The sequence below is a fragment of the Cornus florida genome, unplaced genomic scaffold, assembly GCF_030987335.1.
Source record: "Cornus florida cultivar Cherokee Brave unplaced genomic scaffold, ASM3098733v1 CherokeeBrave_3.0.0_Hap2_Chr08, whole genome shotgun sequence".
Classification (NCBI taxonomy): domain Eukaryota; kingdom Viridiplantae; phylum Streptophyta; class Magnoliopsida; order Cornales; family Cornaceae; genus Cornus; species Cornus florida.
This window is the reverse complement of record NW_026775578.1, coordinates 86,329,274-86,339,516: the sequence shown is the minus strand read 5'-3', so window position 1 is coordinate 86,339,516 and position 10,243 is coordinate 86,329,274. Positions and strand designations below refer to the sequence as shown.

Sequence of the window (10,243 nt, the reverse complement as noted above, 5' to 3'; positions counted from 1 at the left end):
TGTTAATCTAGTGACAGTCAAGGCATGGTGCTTAATTGAACGCTCTTATGGTTTATTTGATGGTTCATACTTATTTCTTGATGGATTGTGACACATCTTTAGTTTAATTAGCTTAATTTTCATATCACTAGCTTAGTTGTAGTGTAATTGCTTTAATTCCTTAGGTAGGTGGACAATCTATTCTTGTTGTTTGATGTCCCATACTTATGAGTGCAAAGAGTATATTTCTCTAGACTTTTGTGTGTGCACTAATTGTGTTTTAATTGAATGGTTTCTGGTCTCATTTGATAGGTTGTGCTATTCATTAAATTGACTAAACAATCTATACTTATTTGCCATCCATCATGCTTTGTTTCAATTAGTGGCACACACACACATTTTACAACTTAAATTTCCCCTTTAATTTACAATTGCTAGTGTTTGGTGAAGTGAAGCTTAGTGGTGAACTCTAAACCCTAAGACTTCTCTCTTATATATCTTTCCCTAATTTCTAAATTGTTACTTACTTGCATTACTTTAATTGAATCTTAGTTTAATTAATCAATCAAACCATCTTTTGATCATTCGACCTACTAATCTATCATTGATTCCCAAACAAGAATACGCTTCCTTTCCCTTGGGACGATCCCTACTTACTCTAGCTACATTAATAGTTAGTAGTGGTAGTGGCATTCTATAAATTCAAACTTGGCCACACTATATACTTTTGTGCTTTGGTACTCCGGCCACACCAAGTTTTGGCGCCGTTGCTGGGGTTTGGCAACGTCGTATTTTGGAAATCAATTAGGAATTAGTACTCTTTTGATCTTGTCTTTATTTTACTTCATTTTGGTTACTTATTGTATTTGTTCTTGATTGGCTAGGTGCATTGAGCCAAGGGAAGTGAAGCGAAGGGAAATTCTAAAGCAAAAGAAACAAGCTAAGCTAAGCGAAGAAAAAACATAAAAAGCTAAAAAAAAAAAAAAAAAAAAAAAAAAAAAAAAAAAAAAAAAAAAAAATTTCAAAGCAAATCAAGGTGAAGAAAAAAATTAAAAAATAACTTGAAGTTGCTTAACCCTTTGTGAGCTTTTCTAACTCTCTCCCTAGTTAAATCGTCATCCCGCGTGGTGGCAAGTTTTTATTTTTTTTTATTTTTTATTTTCTTAGATAGATCATTGGCCCACGTGGAGGCAATTTATTTTTCTTGCATATTGTTGACAGCATGGGAGTATATGATCAATGTATGTGGTGGTTTGTTTATTGATTTGTTACGGAGGAGAAGTGCTTGTTACATGTTTACTGTTTGTTTTGAAAGTACATGCATGGTCGTAGGTCATTGAATCCTACTTTTGTCCCATTAAATTTGAGTCTTAAATCCGTTGTTCATAATTCTAAGGGAAGGGTAATTCTTGTGACTCCATTTCATTAATGGAGGAACATAATGAGGACCATGTGGAGGACCTTGGTCACATAGACTAATAAGGTATTCTTCACCCTAATGTGCATCATGACAACATTCAAGTACCATTAGGCATGCCAAGACCTTCATTCCACAATAGGAAGGCCATGTTCCATTGAGAATGCCTCGGCCATTTTTTGTTCCACCCCCACCTCCCATTGTTTAAGAGAATCATGATGCTCGTGTGGCACCACCGGTTATGAATCCTCCTCTTGCTTTGAGAGATCATTATGTACCAAATGAGTACAATGCACTAGCATGCATTTAATTACCTCCATTTAGAGCACACCATTATGAAATCAAACCACAATTAATTTAAATGCTTCCCAATTATCATGTGATACTAAGTGAAGAACCTTATAAGCATTTAGATGAGTTTCTTGAAATGTGTTCCACTGTGAAATACACGGATATGCCGAAAGAAAATTTAAGATTAAGACTCTTCCTTTTTATCCTTAAAGATAAAAGCAAAATATTGGTTCAACAATTTGAGGCCTTTTTCGATAACTTCTTGGGCAGGAATGCAACAAGAGTTCTTGAAAAAGTATTATCCAGTTTCAAAGACTAATGCAATGAGAACTTCAATTTGAGAATTTTCTCAAGGGGAAGATGAATTGTATCATGAGGCATGGGAGCGTTTAAATGACTTGCTTAGGAAGTGTCTACATCATGACATTCCTAAGTGGCAATTGGTTCAATTTTTCTTTGAAAGTTTGTCGGATAATTTTAAAGGTATGGTTGATACTTCCATGGGTGGTTCTTATCTTGATAGGTATGATGATGATCTATGACATCTATATGAGAGCATGAGTGAGAATTCAATGCATCAATCCTTATCATCCAAAAATGGTAGAAATCTAGGTGGAAGGAAGAATGTCGGCTTGTATCAAGTTGACAATTCCAATGATATTGTCGCCGAAGTGAAATCCTTATCTCAAAGGTTTGATAAATTTTTTATCAACCAAAATTCGGTGAATCAAGTGTCTTCCTCCCCTAGCCATAGTCATCATACTTCCAACAAATCATGCATGACTTGTTCTAGTGTTTTACATTCTACTTCCAATTGTCTCAATAGACATGTGCAAAGTGAGCACCATAAGCAAGTGAATGTGGCTTTTGTTAACCAAGGGAATAATCCCTATGGCACTTATTACAATGCCGGGTGGAGGAACCATCCAAACTTCTCTTGGAAAAGCCAAAGGGAAGGCTCAAACCTTCCCTAAAGTGGTTTTCAAGGCAAGTATGTTTCGCCCCCAATGCAAAGCCAAGGTTCCTAAGGTTATAGATCATCTTACCAAGCATCACATGGTAACCAATTCTCAAACTCTCATTTTCCAAACCAATCTTCATATTCTCAAGGAAATTCAAGGAGTCCCGCATTTGAAGAAAAAGTTTTGACTACTTTGGGTACTTTGGAGGCAAATACCCAATTGCTTTATTCTCATTCCCAATCGATAGCAAAGCTAGAAACCCAAGTCGGGCAAATAGCTAGTACATTGAATGCTAAGGAAAAAGGTAAAATGCCTTTAAATGCACCACCTAAACAATAATTTGTTGTGGAAACTAATTCCTCTTTGGAAGGTCACACACTTAAACATGTGAATGAGGTGACCACTTTGAGGAGTGAAAGAATTGTTGACAATCAAGTAGGTGTTTCCAATAAAAAGAGTGAACCGGTGCAACCAAAAGTTGACACCCGTCCCGTCTCACATCCTATTCCTTCTTCATTGCATTTGAAAAATTTTAGTGTTGAAAATGTTTCCAAGAAGGATTTTGAAAAAGTTTTTGATCCTAAGGCTCCTTTTCCGGATGCCTTAAAAGGATCTAATTTTCTTGAAAAGCAACAAAGCAAAGCCAATGAGATCATTGAAGTGTTTAGGCAAGTGAAAATTAATCTTCCTCTCTTAGATGAAATTAGACAAATTCTGGCTTATGCCAAATTTTTGAAAGATCTTTGCACCATTAAGAGGAAGAACAAAAGCCAAGCACCAAAAAGAGTTGTTTTGACCGAGCAAGTAAGCTCCATTTTGCAACATAACACCCTCCCAAAATTCAAAGACCCCGGTTCACCTACCACTTCTTGCATTATTGGTGATCATGTTATTAACCGGGCTCTTCTTGATTTAGGAGCAAGTGTGAACCTTCTTCCATATTCAGTTTATGTTCAATTGGGCTTAGGTGACTTAAAACCGACGTTAGTAGTTTTGCAACTAGCCGACTGATCCATTAAAAATCCCCAGGGTATTATTGAGGATGTATTGATTAAAATTGATAAGTTCTTCTTCCCGGTTGATTTCGTTGTCATTGATACAGAACCGGTCCCAATCCTAAGAGCCAAATTCCCGTTATCCTTGGCCGTCCTTTCTTGGCAACCGCTAATGCCAATATAAATTGTAGGACGGGGATAATGAAAATTTCATTTGGCCACATGAAGGTGAAGTTAAACATTTTCAATCCAACCCTTAATTCCATGGACAAACATAAAAAAGTGTGTGTTGTTGAAAAATGTCTTGAAAGTGAATTTGAAAAAAATGAATCTTTGCTTGATGTTGAAACTTCTATTGGTTTGTTTTCTACAAAAATTTTAAAGAAAAATGTTTTTAAACCAAGTGTTGAAGGGCATGGAAGCCCAAGAATTGCATTGACAAAGGACCATCAATCTCATTTGAATCAAATCCAACAAGTTCCTTAGGGAATAGTTTGTTGGGTGGGATTTAAAATTCTATTCACCCCATTAAGGAGGGGATGCATAACAAGATTTTTGATCCGGGCTAAAAGAGCGCAACGTCTTTGTGACGACCCTGGATTTTTTAACCTAGTGTGTCCTGTGATGACCCAAAACGGATCCAAAATGCAGAATCAAAGGATAGAAAAATGGTCTTTAGAGATACAACACTCCTCTAAGACACCAATGTGGCCCTCAACGAGGTCACGAAACCCAAAGGAAGAAAATGCGGAAGCAACATTTCAAAAATGGATAAGAATGAACCTAGGGGCAAAATGGTCATTTCACACTGAAATGGGTGCCACCGTGCACACCATTGGAAAGATAACGAAAAATTAATAAAGATAGACTCAAGAATCACTTGATTCGGAGTCCAGACGGCAAAGATATCAAGTTCTAAAGTCGAAAGAAGGGAAACCCTATCCCGGTTCTAACCAAAAACAGACACTACCTTACTAAAACTTGAATATCTTGAGCTATAAGAATAATCTGAATTTTAAATTGGCACCAATGGAAAGCTTACTTCAACGCGGTCAATTTAGAATCAAGAATCGCCTGATTCGGAGTTAAAACAAAGAAGATATGATAATTTGAAGTCGGAGGTGCAGTGCTGAACCAAGACACACATACACCCATGAACAGTACCTCGAGCACTCAAGCAAGGGCTTCGAGCAATCGAAAATTGCCCCGAGAGTTTTGCCCAAAGTTAGAGCGCTCAAACCCCCTTTCGAGCGCTCGTTCTACTGTAGGCTGCACCTGAAATGCTGACTTGAAATGCAATTTTGAGGACTTTTTGGGCCTTTTTGAGAAAAACACAAAGAAGAAACTACCCTCAAAATCATGTTTTCTAGCCAACCATGACAAAAGAAAACTTTATTTTTCAAGTGAAAACCCCAAAATGCCCTTATGCTCAGTTTAGGCTCAAAACGGCAAAAAATGTGAATTTGCATCAAACATACATTTGACCCCAAATGCACTTCTAGGCTGAAACGAATATGCACGCAAATGTATTATATCTATTTAGACATGTGCCAATGGTTCACGGCCTCCGTAAACACTCAATGCAAAAAGTGACCCTCCAAACCTCCATTTCATAAGAATTAGTCTAAAAACATAAAATATGGAGACTAAGAGCATATGCAAAATTTGGTAAGGTGTTTGGCCCTTGGCCACACCTCGAATAAAGTAAATAGACCTCAAATGAAAACTCATAACCCCAAAATACCTCCCAATGCAAAAATGATGCCTAAAAACCTTAGGTTTCTTTATTGCCCCCTTTAAAAGCAAGTTTCCATGAATAATGCATAAAGGTGAATCTAAATATAAATTGGCTCTTGGCCACATATTACACATTCAAAATAAGTACCAAAAGGTGCACTTAAGTGCACATTACATGACTTGAACAATAAACACAAGTGTTTGACATAGTAAGCAAAATGGAACAAGATATGCTAACATGTGCATATTCTAACATAGCAAAAAAATATTCCAAGTAGTCTAGCAAGTCTAAGATTGTTGTGCATACCACATTATGGCTTCTTTACCTGAAAAACACCCAGTAACTTAGGGGTGAGTAAATAAGTTTACTCGTAGGGAATGCATGGGTTTATCTTTGTACCAAGTTTGCAATTCAATACAATTTAATTCATGCTATCAAAGTGACATTAGAACTTTCAACATAGCACAATGTGATGTGAAGTCACAAAGTTAACAACTTGGAATTTAAATGCGAAATCAAGCCAAAGTGGATACTTGGATATTGCCCGGATTAAAACCGTACTCTTGAGATCACTTTAGGGCTATTAACCCATGGGTACCTTCCCCTAGTGCGCACTATAGTTGTAGAGGGACAATCCCCCATACTAGAACCAAGTCCTCGCCTAGTCATGTTCTTGATAATATCCCAATTTTCCAAAATCAACAAGTACAGCAACAAGTCATGACATGTGATAAAACACAATGAGTTCCATGGATTACATGACTAAATCATTAGTTTAACATGGTAGAAATTAAGTAGACCAACTAGGTAATTTCTCTAAATTTCAAGAATTGTCCAAATGATTCCAATTTAATATATGACATGGAGTAATTCATGGCCATGCTTTATATCAAGTCACAAATGAATTACAAGTATGGTATGATTAATTTGAATTTAAATCAACATAAATCAATTAATCCTCTAGATTTAAAAGCTCATTTAAATCATGCCAAATTAATATACAAGAAGGATCAAGTCATGGTCATGCCATTTGTCAAGTCTAAAGTGAATTTCATACAAGTTACCATTAGTCATTTATTTCTTATTTCAATACAAGACATGCATATAACTTGGATATCACTATAAGAACAATTAAATTACGTGGAAGATAAATGATAACACCTCCTACCTCACAAGAGGATTGTTCCTCTTGAATCCAAGGCAACCGAGCTTAAAAATGAAAAACCAAATAATGGTTTTGTAGAGGGGAGTGGGAGGAACCTAAAGTATTACAAGTTCAAAGTTCTAAAGTGAGTGAAAGGGCACCAAAAATGAAGTCAAAACTACTAGTCAAGCTTTTCTCCAATGGTGGCTTCCTTAGGGTTCTTGAGAGGAAAGTGATGAATGAATTAGAATGTGTAAACCCTAAGCTAAATTGGTGGGCTTCTCCACTCACTAGGTGCTCTTGCACTACCTCTCACACACACACTAATGCAAGACTAAAGGTGAGTCCTACACTTGTCATGAATCCAAGTAAGCTTCCAAGATTAAATATTACCCCTACACTTATCAACCATCCATGCCAACAAGTGCACCAATCCTAGGACAACAAGTGGGTGAATCTCCACCCTCTATGTGTCATGAGATTAAGCCTCCAAGTGGTTCCACTACAAAATCAACAAGTGGCGCCATAGAAATGTGACACTTGTCACATTTTTCAGTAATTGCAAAAAGGTCATTTTTGAAAATATCTTCTAAATTAATTTGCAAAATGGTCCCTAAGACAAAAATAATTACTTTACTTGATTACCCAAAACCCCCTCAAATTATGGATAATTACAAAAAGTCTTGTTTTCATGGCTTTTACAAAGAAAGTAAACATTATATGCATTTCTACAAAAGTAAAAATGTAGATGTCATGGAATTTAAATATCATGGACGTATGCAAAACCGGAATCAAATCCGAGCACAAAAATGAGGTTATGCAAGTAAAAGTGAAAAACGAAAAGAGGACGAAAAAAGAAAATTTTCGAAAAAAAGAAAGGAAGTAAAATGACCGGGTCGTTACAGTCTTACTAGAGACGTTAAAGACTAGTGTGTTTCGTAGGGTTTGCCAACCCTATTCCTCCCTCATTTCTTGTTTTTATGTTTTCTTGTGTCATCTAGATATGTGTTGAGTTGAAAAATCCAGCTTGAGGGCAATTTCCTTCATTTTGTGCACTTCCAGTGAAGTCTCGATCGATCGAAGCTCAGTTCGATTGATCGAAATTCCACTTCGATGGGTCAAACCCATTGGGTTGAGGACTTTTCATATTCCATTTTGATTGATCAAAGTCCATTCCAATCGATCGAAATCCATCTTGGATCGATTGATGTTAAGTGTTTAATAGATCGAAGTCCTTCGATCGATCGAAAATGTGTCTTTTGAAATTCCGAGAAATACTTTGGCCGTTCACCTTCTAACCCTATTTTTTTTTTTATTTCTCTTTCTTTTTCTTTTTCTTTTTTCTTTTCCTCCCTCCTCTCCTATTTTTCTTTTTCTTTTTCTTTCTTTCTTCTCTCTCTTCTTCCCTCTTATTCTCTTTGTTCTCCCTCTTGGCCAACCCATCTCTCTCTCTCCCCGCTTCTCCATCTTCTCCCTTCCTCTCAATCTCAATCAATCTCACTCTTTCTACCCCAGCCACAACCAAACCACTCCACCTCTCTCTTTCGAAGCTGGTGAGAACCTAAGGATGCTCCACCATCACCGCCACTTCCATTGAAGCCGGCGAAGCTTTTGGCTATTCGACCAAGCTTGTTTCTCTTCCTTTGATCTCAATCTCGCTCGGGTTCCATCAAAAACATCGTCTCCGGCGATTTAGACCAAGGAGACCTCGGTTTCAAGTTCCGGCAACCTCTGAACTTTCCGGCGAAGTTCTGGTTACCTCCTTCGACTCCGGCGAGGCTTGAAAACCTCCATTTCGCCCAAATCTCTTCATTTCACACTCCTATTCACTTCTTTGGGTCGGGTATGTTCCAAATAATTTTATTTTCATTTTATTTTTGTTTGCTTTATTTCTTTATTTTTGTTTAGTTTCCATTTTATTTTATATTGTTGCATTTTATTGTCATTTGTATATATTCTTGTGTATATATAAAAATTGAAAAGAAGTCAAAAAAAAAAAAAAAAAAAAAATTGAAAAGAATCAAAACAAATAAAAAATGAAAAATGCAAAAATTTTTCTTTGATTTTGATTTTGGTTGAATGGTGATGGGCACACTTTGATACATTGGAGATTGATTTTTGGAGTAGTTTAGAAGGAGAATGGGCTATGTTTTAATTGGATTTGTGAATTGATTGTGGGCGGTGTCCCTTCTTGGTTGATATGAATGTTGAAATTGATTTTTGATTGTTGAATGATTGAAATTCATGAATTTGTTGTGTTTGAAAAATTTTGGGATGTCCATTTTAAAGGGGAAACCATACCGAATTTTCAAAAAATCTTGATTTAAACTTTGATTTTAAATTCAAAAAGGCATATGGTTTGTTTTTGGGACTTGAAATAGAATTTGAAAAGGATTTTGAAGTTAAGATGTTGGATTTGGATTGCAAAGAAAGAAAATTTTAAAAAAATGTTTTGAACATCCAAGTTGCTTTGACATGCATTATTTTGACTCTGAAAATATATTAATTGATCAAATTTTGTTTGTTAAGTTGAACTGCAAATTTGAATGTCAAAATGAACTTCTTATCTTGAGATTTCAGTGAAAGGAAAATTTATTTGGACTTGAATTATTTCTGAACTTGTCATGGCATTGAAAAGTTGAAATGTTTTGAGTATATTCCCATTTTGTTTCATTTGCTTGTCTTGAATATGAAATGTATGGATGTTTTGAAATGTGTTTTAAGTTGTCATAATTGATTGCAAGTTTGGCTTGACTTGAATTTTTGAAAATGAGAAATGCTTTGTTTTGATTGGTTCAATTGCTTTATTTTGGTAAAATGATCTTTAAATAATGAAATGCTTTTTGATCACACTTGTTGGGTTTCAACTGATTAAAAAGGAAATTTTGAACTTTGTTTTGAAAATGAGAAGTTGAGTTGCATGAATCCTTCTTTTGATTTTATTCATTGCATGACTCTTATCATGAAGCTTTTATACAATGTAATTGAATGTTTTGACTCCAAAGTTTTCAAAAATTCTAATTTTGCCCCAAAAGTGTTAAGTAATTCCAAAGTTGACCAAAATGCCCTTGTTTGAGTTGAAGTTTGTTCCATTTGATTCATTCTTATCCATTTGCTTGTGATATCTCTTTTTGTGCTTCAATTAAATTTTGGAATACAATTTAACATGAGTCCAAGGATATGTTTGCTTTGTTTTGCCATTTATTTGATATCATCCACTTGTGATCCATTTTTGAGAGCCAAGTAAGGGCTTATGACCGAGGTTTTTTCCGGTCCAGATTTTGATTCCATACTAGTAAGCTTCTTGTATTTTCAGTTTTTGACCATTCTCTGCTTCTTTTAAGCTTAGAGGGGGTCATGTTCCATGAGTGATCATAGGATGTTGATTTTGTTGCATTGTAGTACAAGATATTTTTTTATCTGGAGTTTTTGTTGATATATGTGCATCATTCTGATATATACCATCTAGTTGTATACCATGTTTAAGATTCTTTCTTGAACTTGTCTGTCATAAGATTTTTTACATGACATGCCTGCTTCTTGAGTCCTAGGTTGACATTTGCCATAATTATATATGCTCTATGTTATCTTGTTTGCTCCATCCGATCTTAACTATTGCACTTGTAGACATTCTTACTTAGGAATTAATATAATGTCATCCTAGGGTCTACTTATCATGTCATTGCAGCATCTACTTGAGTTTTAGGTTTGTGAATG

The 10,243-nt window shown here is 35.6% G+C and overlaps 1 non-coding gene across 1 annotated transcript; it reads right to left on the bottom strand.

The window, feature by feature from the left end:
- Window positions 1-2,007: 2,007 nt before the first annotated feature.
- On the bottom strand, window positions 2,008-2,114 carry LOC132272115 (small nucleolar RNA R71). Its single transcript, XR_009469967.1, has one exon. It is a non-coding gene; the product is annotated as a small nucleolar RNA R71 (small nucleolar RNA).
- Between the last annotated feature and the right edge of the window lie 8,129 nt (window positions 2,115-10,243).